The sequence below is a fragment of the Lissotriton helveticus genome, chromosome 1_1 (assembly GCF_964261635.1).
Source record: "Lissotriton helveticus chromosome 1_1, aLisHel1.1, whole genome shotgun sequence".
NCBI lineage: Eukaryota > Metazoa > Chordata > Amphibia > Caudata > Salamandridae > Lissotriton > Lissotriton helveticus.
The window spans coordinates 1,752,365,678-1,752,379,974 of record NC_136057.1 but is presented as its reverse complement, the minus strand read 5'-3'; positions in this window follow the sequence as shown (position 1 = coordinate 1,752,379,974).

Here is a 14,297-nt window from a genome sequence, read left to right as displayed (position 1 = left end):
TGATGATTCTTGTAACTCTATGGTCTCCAAACATTCGATAAATTCGCCATCAAGAGATTGATCAAAAAAATCACTCAAGTCAACTCCTCCTTGTGAAAATATTTCATTATTGGTGCTGTCAATTTCAATAAATGTAGTGGATAATTCAAAAGAAATTGCCACGGTCTCTTCGTTGTTTAAATGTATTTACTGTTTTTGTTTTGTTGTATATATTTATAAGTTATTAAAGTTTTATATTCCTACTACTTTGTTGGAGTGCTATATATTTTTAATGTGACACATAATTGTAAAAACTTTGATGTACAAAGAGTCATCCCTGGAATCTTCCGCTTCAGGCTCGGTCCCCTCCCCAATCACAATACAGGATGGTTTTCAGATAGTAGGAACACGTGTGGTGTGACGGATCTCATCGGGTGTGGGCCTTGATCTACTATAACTCCTTTGAAGAGGGGTGATTCTTTACAGCTGGGGCCATAAACTACATCTGCAGGGCTAGCTGATAGCCTGGACAATCGGACACAGAGGAAGAGGAGTGTCAGAGGGTGCGGTAGTGAATAGGGCGAAAGGGAGGTGTCGGGCGGGCACAGGGTGTGATTCTCAGGGAAGAGCAGCGCAGATGGGGGGAGGTTTATTGCCCATGCATAAGACAGAGAGCGGGGGTGACCAGTGCCTGGGGAAGATGCTTGCGAGGGTGGGGAGCCATGCTACGAATCGACAGCGTGCAGAGAGTGGGTCTGGTCAAGGCATCTAAAATGGCTGCCGTGCACGACAAAAGTGTGGCATTTCAAAAACGGCAAGATGCCGCAGACAATGTTTTTCAACACTTCCTCATTTCCTTCGAATCGAACGTTAACAGACGTTGGTGCATATTGCCAAAGTTAAGCGATATTTATCGCTAACGATGCTTAGCAACTAATTTTTTACCGCTAAGCATCGTCAGAAATTATCGCAGATAAACCTTGCTATTATCAAGGTTTATCGCAAATGCGATAAAAAACGGCCGCAATGCATGAATATCGCTAAAAAGTCAGCGGTATTCATGCATTACTGAGCTAATGCTCTTAGCCATGTTATCCACCTCCCATTGGATAACATGGCTAAGAACTGCTCAGGGCAGGTGTTAGTTTTTGGAGATATTCGCGCTTAGCGCGAATATCTCCAAAAGTTGGTAATAGGAGATAGATATCTTGCATGTTGTAATGCAAGTTATTGTGGTATATGGAACTCATACCATAATCTCTCAGGAAAGCAGAAACTGATCCTTTTGGGACCGCCTGAGAAGGCCTAGGGGGTGAGGGGTACTCTACTTTGCCCCCTTTTCACGTTCCGAACTATTTTATTTTACTCTCTTCTGTAATTACACAAAATGGCAGCGATAAGATGCATCAGAGACAGACAGTGAGAGAAAGGAGGCCGGAGATGAAGAAGAGATGTCAAATACACATTGGAGATAATATAGTGGGAGAAGGGAAGTAAATATGAGTAAACTTACCATGTAACATAAAAATGTTGCACTCTATACTATAAGTCTCATTTTATACTACAATCACTTCGCTACAACCTCATAAATTAAAAATAAAAATTAATAATGTCTCAAACAATTTTTGATTTCTAAATATAAATTTATTCTTCTGAATTTTCAAAATTTGAAAGAACTAGTAACATGTCCTCATCAGGAATTTCCTCTTCAATCATCTCATCTGGAATCTCCTCATGAAAAGTCTGCAATGATGATTCTTGTAACTCTATGGTCTCCAAACATTCGATAAATTCGCCATCAAGAGATTGATCAAAAAAATCATTCAAGTCATCTCCTCCTTGTGAGAATATTTCATTATTGGTGCTGTCAATTTCAATAAATGTAGTGGATAATTCAAAAGAAATTGCCACGGTCTCTTCATTGTGAGCCATTTTATTTTGAAATTGCTTGCTGTAAATTGCAGAAAAAAATAATCACTTTCATTTATCGTTTTTAGTAATACATAATATAAAACTAACTTTATCAAGTATTTAGTATAACAGAAGGACTGTAAATAAATAACAGAAAACATTTTTCAAATTATCTTCAAGTGTACAACATAGTTCCCCTTACAAATTAACAACTCACCTTTTTAAAAGTAGGAGAAGTGTTAGTACTGTGTAAATCAAACACCAGAAATTGACCACCAAAAATTCCTCACAAATGTACCTCAGACAGTAGTATCACAAAATGGCTGTGGTTTCCTCTCATTTTAGATATATACATAACCAATTAACTTTCATCACACACAAATACAAAACCAAAGTAACATTTTAATTGGTTCTAAATTTCAACACTTTCAAATGTGTTTTCCCCATGCAATTTTCCATAGGACATTTAGATACGTCTACAGCCTGAATGGCTGAACGGAATTACACCAAACTTGGCAAAATGGTACATCAAACCTAAGAGGTCAGGGAGGATCTACTATGCCCCCTTATGGTCATTTGCCCCTTCGCTTTGGCCTCCTCTTGTCTCTCGATCCTACCGAGAGACAAGATGGCGGCCGCTACGGACTGTTTGGAATGTTTACACACGCCGGAGAACCAATCAGCTTCGCAAAGCTCCGTAACGCGAAAAGTACGCGAAGCGGAGCGCTGTTACAGATATATATCTTTTTTTGAACGTTAATTTCTCAAAATCCACTGGAGCACATATATTGAGACCTAGCAAAGGCACATCGGGCTACCAGTCCCTAATATTTTGCCAAGTTTCGTGCAAATCCATTCAGCCGTTCGATTATTATTATTATTTTTTTTTTTTGCCCCGCGGGGCCCTTTTAAAACCTCCACATCAAACCTAGGGGGTCAGCGAGGATCTACTATGCCCCCTTATGGTCATTTGCCCCTTCGCTTTGGCCTCCTCTTGTCTCTCGATCCTACCGAGAAACAAGATGGCGGCCGCTACGGACTGTTTGGAATGTTTACAGACGCCGGAGAACCAATCAGCTTCGCTTCACAAAGCTCCGTACCGCGAAAAGTACGCGAACTGGAACGCTGCCCGGTCCGCTGTTACAGATATATATCTTTTTTTGAACGTTAATTTCTCAAAATCCACTGGAGCACATATATTGAGACCTAGCAAAGGCACATCGGGCTACCAGTCCCTACAATTTTGCCAAGTTTCCTGCAAATCCATTCAGCCGTTCGGGCTAAAAGTGAGGCCAAGTGTACAACATAGTTCCCCTTACAAATTAACAACTCACCTTTTTAAAAGTAGGAGAAGTGTTAGTACTGTGTAAATCAAACACCAGAAATTGACCACCAAAAATTCCTCACAAATGTACCTCAGACAGTAGTATCACAAAATGGCTGTGGTTTCCTCTCATTTTAGATATATACATAACCAATTAACTTTCATCACACACAAATACAAAACCAAAGTAACATTTTAATTGGTTCTAAATTTCAACACTTTCAAATGTGTTTTCCCCATGCAATTTTCCATAGGACATTTAGATACGTCTACAGCCTGAATGGCTGAACGGAATTACACCAAACTTGGCAAAATGGTACATCAAACCTAAGAGGTCAGGGAGGATCTACTATGCCCCCTTATGGTCATTTGCCCCTTCGCTTTGGCCTCCTCTTGTCTCTCGATCCTACCGAGAGACAAGATGGCGGCCGCTACGGACTGTTTGGAATGTTTACACACGCCGGAGAACCAATCAGCTTCGCAAAGCTCCGTAACGCGAAAAGTACGCGAAGCGGAGCGCTGTTACAGATATATATCTTTTTTTGAACGTTAATTTCTCAAAATCCACTGGAGCACATATATTGAGACCTAGCAAAGGCACATCGGGCTACCAGTCCCTAATATTTTGCCAAGTTTCGTGCAAATCCATTCAGCCATTCGATTATTATTATTATTATTTTTTTTTGCCCCGCGGGGCCCTTTTAAAACCTCCACATCAAACCTAGGGGGTCAGCGAGGATCTACTATGCCCCCTTATGGTCATTTGCCCCTTCGCTTTGGCCTCCTCTTGTCTCTCGATCCTACCGAGAAACAAGATGGCGGCCGCTACGGACTGTTTGGAATGTTTACAGACGCCGGAGAACCAATCAGCTTCGCTTCACAAAGCTCCGTACCGCGAAAAGTACGCGAACTGGAACGCTGCCCGGTCCGCTGTTACAGATATATATCTTTTTTTGAACGTTAATTTCTCAAAATCCACTGGAGCACATATATTGAGACCTAGCAAAGGCACATCGGGCTACCAGTCCCTACAATTTTGCCAAGTTTCGTGCAAATCCATTCAGCCGTTCGGGCTAAAAGTGAGGCCAACCGCCCTATGGAAAACTCAATGTTAAAAACACGTTTTGGGACCCCCCTTTTTTCTCGGCCCCCCCTTGACGAACCCCCCCCAAATTTCCAGGGGCTGCTCAGAAACAAAATGTTCCATTTTCCTGAAAATGTCAGCCAATTCCGTCGACAAACGCCAAAGTTATTAGACATAGAATTTTCAAAAATCCCATAGAGAAAAAATCCTAACTATATATACCTACTGGCGACCGCCAGTAGGTAATATATATATATGTATGTGTATATATATATATATATCTGGGACTCTGAGATATATATATATATATATATATATATAGTTAGGATTGTTTTCCATAGGGAAATCGCAACATTCTATTGGGAATAACTTTGGCGCCGGTTGAGGAATCTTCCTGAAATTTTCCTTACCTTTGCCTCGCGGCGCTCCGCTCCTTCCCTGAAAGTTTGGGGGGGGATTCGTCAAGCGGGGGCCGAGATAAAAGGGGGGTCCCAAAACGTGTTTTCCCCATGTTAATTTCCATAGGGCGGTTGGACTCACTTTTAGCCCGAACGGCTGAATGGTTTTCCACCAAACTTGGCAAAATTGTAGGGACTGGTAGCCCGATGTGCCTTTGCTATGTCTCAAGATATGTGCTCCAGTGGTTTTTTAACTTTGAAAAAATATATATTGGGCTACATTGGGCTATATATATGTTAGAGCCCAAATGTAGCCCAATGTAGCCCAAAGATGGCCACCAGAGACAAAAAAAACAAATGTAGCCCAAATATCAGCCAGATGTAGCCCAACTATAGCCCAATGACAGACTGTCCCAGAGTGTTCTAAAGAACAACTAGAGCGCTAACAGTCTTACTTATGACAAAAGTATGGCACACCTGAAGTCATCTTGTTTGGAATAAAGTGTTAACACTTAAAACATTTAATTTGCAAAGAAGTTCATTTTGCCATAGAAATTATGATTAGTGCTGAAGAAAGAAAAATTAGGGCACATTTTGAGTGACTTCTCAAATCCTCTTATGTCATTTGAGATGTCATCAGTGATGTCACTGACCATGTCATGAAGGATCTAATATGTGACATCATCAGCAGTGGATTGCGGGTGCGTGAAATATAGTTAGTACAACTAACTAATAGGAGCAATTTCATTGGTTTTGTATGAGTAAAATGTCCAGCTAACTATAACACCACTAAAACCTATAGTTTTTTGAGTGAATTTCAAAGGTTTTTTAAAAGCTAATTCCTAATTATATAAGGCCTGAAACCTATGGTTTTTTCAGTGAATTTCAAAGGTTTTTTAAATGCTAATTCCTAACTATATAAGGCCTGAAACCTATGGTTTTTTCAGTGAATTTGCAAGGTTTTATAAATGCTAATTCCTAACTACATAAGGCCTGAAACCTATGGTTTTTTCAGTGAATTTGCAAGGTTTTTTAAATTCTAATTCCTAACTATATAAGGCATGAAACCTATGGTTTTTTCAGTGAATTTGCAAGGTTTTTAAATGCTAATTCCTAACTATATAAGGCCTGAAACCTATGTTTTTTTACTTGAATTTGCAAGGTTTTTTAAATGCTAATTCCTAACTATATAAGGCCTGAAACCTATGGTTTTTTCATTGAATTTCGAAGGTTTTTTAAATGACAATTTTTAAATGTATTAATTGTTATTTTTTTTTATACTGATTTACTACATTTTTGCAGGCAGGTGTTCAGAGGGCACGCCCCCTTTTTACAACGTTCTGCTGCGCAACCCCTGGCTCGTTTGCAGAGGAGGAACTAATTCCCCTTGCATACTGGGGTCCCTGGGGGGCAACTAGCCCAGGAGCCTCCAGTATAAGCCAGGGAGCTGCATTACAGAGAGGTGTAATGAGGCCACACCCTTTTTTACACCTCTCTGCAACGCAGCCCCCGGGCGTGTTTGCAGAGGGGGAACTAATTCCCCTTGCATACTGTGGGTCCCTGGGGGCCAACTAGCCCACCTGGAACCTGCAGTATGCACCAGGGGGCTGCATTGCAGAGAGGTGTAATGAGGCCACACCCTTTTTTACACCTCTCTGCAGCACAACCCCTGGCGTGTTTGCAGAATAGGAACAAATTCCCCTTGCATACTGGGGTCCCTGGGGGCCAAGTAGCCCACCAGGAGCCTCCAGTATGCGCCAAGAGGCTGCGTTGCTTTGTCCCGGGGGCGGTAGTCCCCGGGGCAGTGTGGTGGGTATTGTGGACCCCCCACACTTCTTTATCACTATGCCGCCGCAATTTGGTCCCCCCAGGGGGTAATTGTTTTAAAAAAGACCAGGTTTTAAAAAAAAAATGTGGGCCTTTTTTGTCCTTGTGGGACCACCTTGGCAGGCCTAGGGGGTCAGGGTGTATCTACCCTGACCCCTTTTTGTGTTCTTCACATTTGTTTTTCTGCTTTCTTGTGCCTCGGTCTATCTACACGCACACATATACACATATATATATGCATATATATGCATTTATACATATGTATGTGCAGTGGCGGCTGGTGACATTTAAAAGTGGTAGGGCGTAAAAGTTACAGCGTGAGTTTTTGCATCTCGAGCAAGCCTGACTTACATAAAGGGACCTTAGAGGGGTAGGCGGGTTCTCCTCAAAGAGAACATTTTGAAAAAAAGAGTGGGCAAAGGAGCATTTTAATTGTTCCAGGACCACTGCAGACTTCACGGGAGACCAAATTGATAGACCCGATGCAGTTAGTTACCGTCAGCATCCTCAGTCCCAAAATGAAATCTGCACATGGCGGAAGGCAGGGAAAATAATTATTGGTAAGCAAAAGAAACACCTCTGCAAAGCGAGAATTTATCACTGCCCTTCAAAGCTATTCTGTCTGTATCCAAATAAAACAGTGTGCACACACTGCACAGTTGAGTTGATTTGTGTTTGGTGTACTGTAGTCAGACTGTCACCCACCTCAAGGCCAAGCAAGAAGAGACCACTGCAAAACAAAAACACTATAGACATGCATGTAGAACCACAAAAGGTGCACACGGTAAAGGATGCGCTGGCAAGGAATGACTTGAAATCACTGAAACTTTACAGTCACTTCATGAACATTAGAAACTGGGCGGCAGCCATCGGTAGTAAACGCATTTTGCAAGTTTAGAAATGCCAAAAGTGGCAGAATATTGCACTATGTTGAATATTTACACAGACACAACCTTAAGAATTTCCCTCACACACTGAAAGCTAGATACACAGTCAAACTAATTGGTTTAAACCTGTCTGGGTGCCTACCTTGCACCGTCTACACCTCATCACAGCACAGAATTACCGGTTCTTGCTTGCAGTGATAATGGCACACTTCATTATTCAGCTAACGCACTCATAAAAATCCGAAGCAATGCTTTCCAAAATGTAAACAAAAAAGCAGAATGTACTTTCTGCAGTCGCACCTAACACACGGTATATAACGCCTCATGATTAGGCAGGGAAATATGCACGTCTGCCCTGGAAATCCTCGGGGTAAACAGTGTGGACCGGCGTGCCCACGCACCCCCATGTGTTTCTGACATTTACAGATATCCTTGTGCCGGTGAGTACCTCGTTTTGCTTTGGGCAGCCCCTAGCTAGGGCTCAGTGACAGATCCCTTCCATTAGGCCGGGCCCAGACAGCACGCACCTGAGGCCTCTGAAGTACCCTTTACATAAAGGGACAAGTGAGGTCGCATCAGTATGCCCATTGCCCCCATCCTTCCCTCCATAGCTCCCCGTGCTTGCACCTTCTATGCATTTACATCTTGGTCTGGCCCCGCAGAATGCTGCTTTGCTCTGAAAACATGGACAGATTCAATATCAGGCAAACTCCAGCGCTTCGAAGCAGAGCCCTCTGCGCGCTACTTCCTAATCTGATATTGACTCGTTTTCAGCCCTTCAGAGAAACAATCTTTTAAGGCCTCTGACTCCAATTCCCCTTGAGACATCACCGTCCTCAAACCTTCAATCTACATAACATACTCACATGCATCCTCTCCCTACTCTCATTTCAATCCTCGCATCGATCTTGCACGCAACCCCGATCCACTGTATTCCACACTGACTCACCGCCATAACCACTCATCCTACATTATTATCCTCGCTCGCCTCCCTGAAGTTTGTTTTCACCCCTATGCCGAATTGCCTGCATCTAAACAGCAAGTGCTAACAAACATAAAACCAAAACCATGATTGAACAAAATTCATGTGGATGAAATCGTACTACATCAAGCCTCTCCGACTCCAAAATATATTCTAAACAAACCAAAGTTTAAACTTAACTTACCTTCCCGCCTTCAAGTCCCAACTCCCGTGGCGCCGTCCTCCTGTTTGAATTCCCACGGTGCTCGACTCGTCGTCACACAGGAAGGCTGCAGGCAGCCTCCCTCCCCTCGGCTCCACCACAGCATAGCGCTGTGATTGGTTCGGCCGGCTGCCCCAACACCACGTCATTTCTCTGTATGCTGCAGCATACAGAGAACAGGGAAAGTGGGAGGGGTTACTCGAGGGCAGGGGGAGTGGCTTGCCCACTGTTCCTAATACAGTTAATACTGTCTGTTTGGACAGCCTCTCAGGCTGCCCAAACAGACAGTATTAACAACAGTGGGAAAGCCACTCCCCCCTGCTCTCGAGTAACGCCGCCTGCTCTCTCAATGAGGAACTTCTGCTTTCTCGCCGTGCGAGAAGGCAGAAACAAATGGTAGTTCTCTACTATTTGTTTCTGCCTTCTCGCACGGCGAGAAAGCAGTGGGGCGGCGCCCAAACGCCCCCATGGAGGATCCGCCACTGTGTATGTGTATATATATATATATATATATATATATATATATATATATATACATACATATATAAACATATATAATCTGCGTATCTATATAAATACAAATATAAATGCATGCATACATATACATATATGCATACATATGCATGTCATTTACATGAAAGTTTGAAAAACACTATTAAAAGCAAAGCTAAAAAGCCACCTCATTACAAACAGAATGGCTTTAACTTAAACGAGGGCAAGATCTATTGCATTTTCAGTGCTTGTTTACTTTGGTTCCATCAAGAAGGCATTCAGATGTGTCACACATTTGCCACAAATTCTGAATGTTAGCACTCTAGTTGCTCATTATATCACTGTAGTAAAGCTACTGCTCACCAGGGAAGTCTGCTGCTGGTATTCAAAATGCATGTTTCTGTCTGCATGTCAGAATTTTTTTTATGAAATAGAAGAGGATTTGAGAAGTCACTCAAAATGTGCCCTAATTTTTCTTTCTGAAGCACTAATCATACTTTCTATGGCAAAATGAACCCCCTCATTTTGTTCCTTTTTAAATTAAATGTTTTCAGACTTACCACTTCATTCCAATCAAGATGGCTTCTGGTGTGCCATACTTTTGTCATAAGTAAGACTGTTAGCGCTCTAGTTGTTCTTTAGAACACTCTGGGATATTCTGTCATTGGGCTATACTTGGGCTACATCTGGGAGCTATTTGGGCTACATTTGGGCTCTTTTGTCTCTGGTGGCCATCTTGGGAGACTGCATGTCAGAATTTTTTAATGAAATAGAAGAGGATTTGAGAAGTCACTCAAAATGTGCCCTAATTTTTCTTTCTGAAGCACTAATCATACTTTCTATGGCAAAATGAACCCCCTCATTTTGTTCCTTTTTAAATTAAATGTTTTCAGACTTACCACTTCATTCCAATCAAGATGACTTCTGTTGTGCCATACTTTTGTCATAAGTAAGACTGTTAGCGCTCTAGTTGTTCTTTAGAACACTCTGGGACATTCTGTCATTGGGCTATACTTGGGCTACATCTGGGTGCTATTTGGGCTACATTTGGGCTCTTTTGTCTCTCGTGGCCATCTTGGGAGACTGTATGTCAAAAAATTTTAATGGAATAGAAGAGGATTTGAGAAGTCACTCAAAATGTGCCCTAATTTTTCTTTCTGCAGCACTAATCATACTTTCTATGGCAAAATATATCCCCTCATTTTGTTCCTTTTTAAATTAAATGTTTTAAGAGTTACCACTTTATTCCAATCAAGATGGCTTCAGGTGTGCCATACCTTTGTAATAAGTAGGACTGTTAGCGCTCTAGTTGTTCTTTAGAACACTCTGGGAAGCTGCAGTAGAACACAAAGGAATCAACTGACAGTCTCTGTCCTTGTTGGATGTACATGTTTTACTGAGAATGTCAGACTTCATTCTCACATGACTGAGAAAGATAATGTGAATTTACAGAATTAAATATGCTTTCAGTTTAGCTTATAGATCCCCTTCCAAACCACTGTGGGAAAAGCATGAGATAATAGTTTTCTTTCAAACATGATTCATGATATCCCAGCAGAAGGCTTTTTCACATGGTAAAATCACCTTAGAACACACCACAATTCCTAAAATGAGTATGGTACCATCAACAAATGATTTATAATGTAAATAAAGTCCTAAAACCTTCTATTAACTGCAAAGCTTTTTAATGAGGTGCTATCATGTATATTGGTCCCAAGATGGCTGGCAACACTTCTTGGATGAGGAATTTGAATTTTGAAAAAAAAAATTTTTTTTTGCCTTGGGGGTCCTTGTGGGACCCCCTGAGCAGGCCTAGGGGGTCAGGGTGCTTCTACCCTGCCCCCTTTTTGAGTTCTACACGTTTGTTTTTCTGCTTTCCTATGCCTCAGTCTACCGAGGCACAAGATGGCTGCCAACACTTTCTGGTTTGGAGTGTTGACAGACAGTTGACAGCCAATTAGCATTCAGCTCGTGCTCAGAAAGGTAAGCTTACAGTAAGCTTACACGTAAGCTGCTATAGATATATATATTTTTTCTCTTTTGATTTTCTCAGGAACTACTGGAGGGATTTTCACCAAATATAGAAAAGGCACTTCTGCATACCAGTCCCTACAATTTTGCAAAGTTTGGTGTAATTCCGTTCAGCCGTTCGGGCTGTAGCCGTGTCTAATCGTCCTATGGAAATTAACATGGGGAAAACACGTTTTGGGACCCCCCTTTTTTCTCGGCCCCCGCTTGACGAATCCCCCCAAAACTTTCAGGGAATTTTGGAAAATTGCACGCAATTTCCTCAATCGACGCCAAAGTTATTCCCAATAGAATGTTGCGGATTTCCTATGGTAACTAGGTCCTAACTATATATACCTACTGGCGACCGCCAGTAGGTAATATGTGTGTGTATATGTGTATATATATATATATATATATATATATATATAAAAATATATATATTGCTGACCAAAGTATATTCAGCGCGTCGCACTTACAGCTGGCACAGATACACAAAGCACGGACCAATTTCACGGTATTCAATCTTTTATTCGCCTGTCGGTTTCATGACGTTTCGGCACCCCTGTGCCTTGCTCACATGACAGCGATAGTGAGTGAGGGTGAACCATTTAAAGTGCAAGTGCTCAATTTTCATTGGACAAATCAAAAATAGACATGGAAAACGTATTTGTACGGGGGACATTGGTTGTATAATACAAGGGCATGTAAAACAATACACAATTCAATTGTATTCATGTGCCGATATATCCAAATAGATAATAATTATCAAATATATAATTCGACACTTCATAAAAAATATCACAAAATGATTAAGTGCAAATTAGGATGGGTTTTATATATATATATAGTATGCTGTAGGTTCCCTCATTAAATCTATGCGGAACCACCCCCTGTGTGTGCTGCTTTCTTTACGAATTAAGCATTCGTGGATTGTTTGTAGCTGTTATAATACAACGGGTACACCCCCGTTCGGGCGTGCACCCGCTCACGAGTGCAACCGGCTGGTGTTTGGAGCTTTTGATATATATATATATATATATATATATATATATATGAAATCAATATCCAGTTCTCACAGAAACATCCATGAAAAAAGGCACGGACTTCAAGTTGTCAGGATATGGCATTAGTTTAATGTCATAGGTCACCCTAAACCCATGAGACAAGAGCCGCATTTCGGCTTGCTAGAAGCCTTTGTCAATCTGTTTGGTGCCAAAACTTACAGCAATATATATACATCAGAGTCCCAGTTTTGCTTCTACAGCCCTTCTCTCGCCCGTGGCAGTTGGAGCGTGATGCCGGCGAAGCTCACCGGACATAATTGTAACTGCTGCAAATTAAAGTAAACGCTTACTCAGGGGATAATTTGTCAGCAAGATTTAATTGCCAGTAATGCGTTTCAGAGAACCATGTCTCCTTGTTCACACACTGGTCGAAGCTTCAACCACATCTCTTGGATGTATTCAAGGTTGTCCACTTTCTATGTCATGATTGTACTATGTAAAGATGTGGTTGAAACTTCGATCATTGTGTGAACAAGGAGACCTGGTTCTCTCAAACACGTGACTGGCAATTAAATCTTGCGGACAAACTATCCCCGGAGTGAGCGTTTACTTCGTTTTGCAGCAGTCATATATAAATATATATCCAAGTAGCCCTTTACCGCAAGGCTGGGTGAAGCCGAAACACGTACGATGGCGCCTTACATTAAATATTTTGAAAAACCCACAGGAGCATCATCATCCTTTGTTGGTAAAGGACTACTTGGATATGTTTACGGACTTTTCTTGTTGAGTCCGATGAGGAGACAAGCCCTTCGATAAAGTCTGCAGGTGAAGGGATATATGTATATGTGTGTGTATATATATATATATATTATATATATATATTATATATATATATATATATAGATTACCTACTGGGGGTCGCCAGTGGGTAGTTATAGTTAGGATCTATTATCCATAGAAAATCCGCAACATTCTATTTGGAATAAATTTGGCGCCGGTTGACGAATCTTTATGAAATTATGAAAACTTAAGTCCAGCTCCAGTCCCCTCCTATCCTGAAAGTTTCACGGTGATTCGTCAAGCGGGGTCCGAGAAAAAAGGGGGGTCCCAAAACGCATTTTCCCCATGCAATTTCGCATAGGACCTTTAGCCACAGCTACAGCCCGAACTGCTGAATGAAATTACGCCAAATTTGGCAAAGATGTTGTCCTCAGTTCAGAGTCGTGCCTTTTTCTTAAATGATGTCAATCTGTTCAGTAGTTCCTGAAAAAATTACAGTTAAAAGCATTTATATATCTATGGCCGCGGTGGATATGGGCACCTTGAGCGCACCATGACCGCACCATAAGCGCACCCTTCCGATCACGCGCTGAATGCTAATTGGCTGTCAAGTGGTTGTCAACATTCGAAACCAGGAACTGTTGGCAGCCATTTTGTGCCTCGGTGGAAGCAAAGCTGAAGAAGTCAGTGGAATATGTGTGCAAAACGTAGAAAGGGGGCAGGGTAGAAATACTTTTACCCTCTAGACCTGCTTAGGGGATCCCAGAAGGACCCCCAGGGCCCACATTATTTTTTAAAAAGACCCGGCAGGTGTGTGTAGGGTGCACAGACTATGCTGTAAAAAAAGAAAAAAAAAGAAAACAGAGCTTTTTTTTATAATTAGCCCCCGGTGGGGGGGGGGGGGGAAATACCAGGGGATCATCACCCCCCAGGGCTAAAAAACTAAAATGGTGGTGGGAGGGGTCCAAGGTCCCCAAAGCCCCGGGGATCACCATCACGTGGTTTTATGTATTGTGGGAGGGGGAATGCATGGCCCCCCTCCTGGAGCACTCGAGGGCCCAGTCACCCCCCGAGGCTACAAAAAAAATGGTTGGGGGTGGCTGCAAGGTCTCCAAAGTCCCAGGGACCACCACTCCCCGGGGCTTTATGAATTGTGGGCCTGGCCGGCTCCTGCAGTGTCCCGGGGTGCCCATCCCGCCCTCCCATAGCAACCAACCTGGTAGAAGCTCTTCTCAGCTCCCCCCAAGCACACGCGCTCAAATCAGGAAACTTAGATCTACAGAGCAAAACCCTGACAAACACTTTGCGCCAAGCCAGAGATAAGGTAGCTCCAGAGAGAACAATCAGAGCTAGAAACAAAGGGAAGGGAGCACCTTGGTTTAACGAATCTTTAAGAGCTCAAAAACAAAGCCTC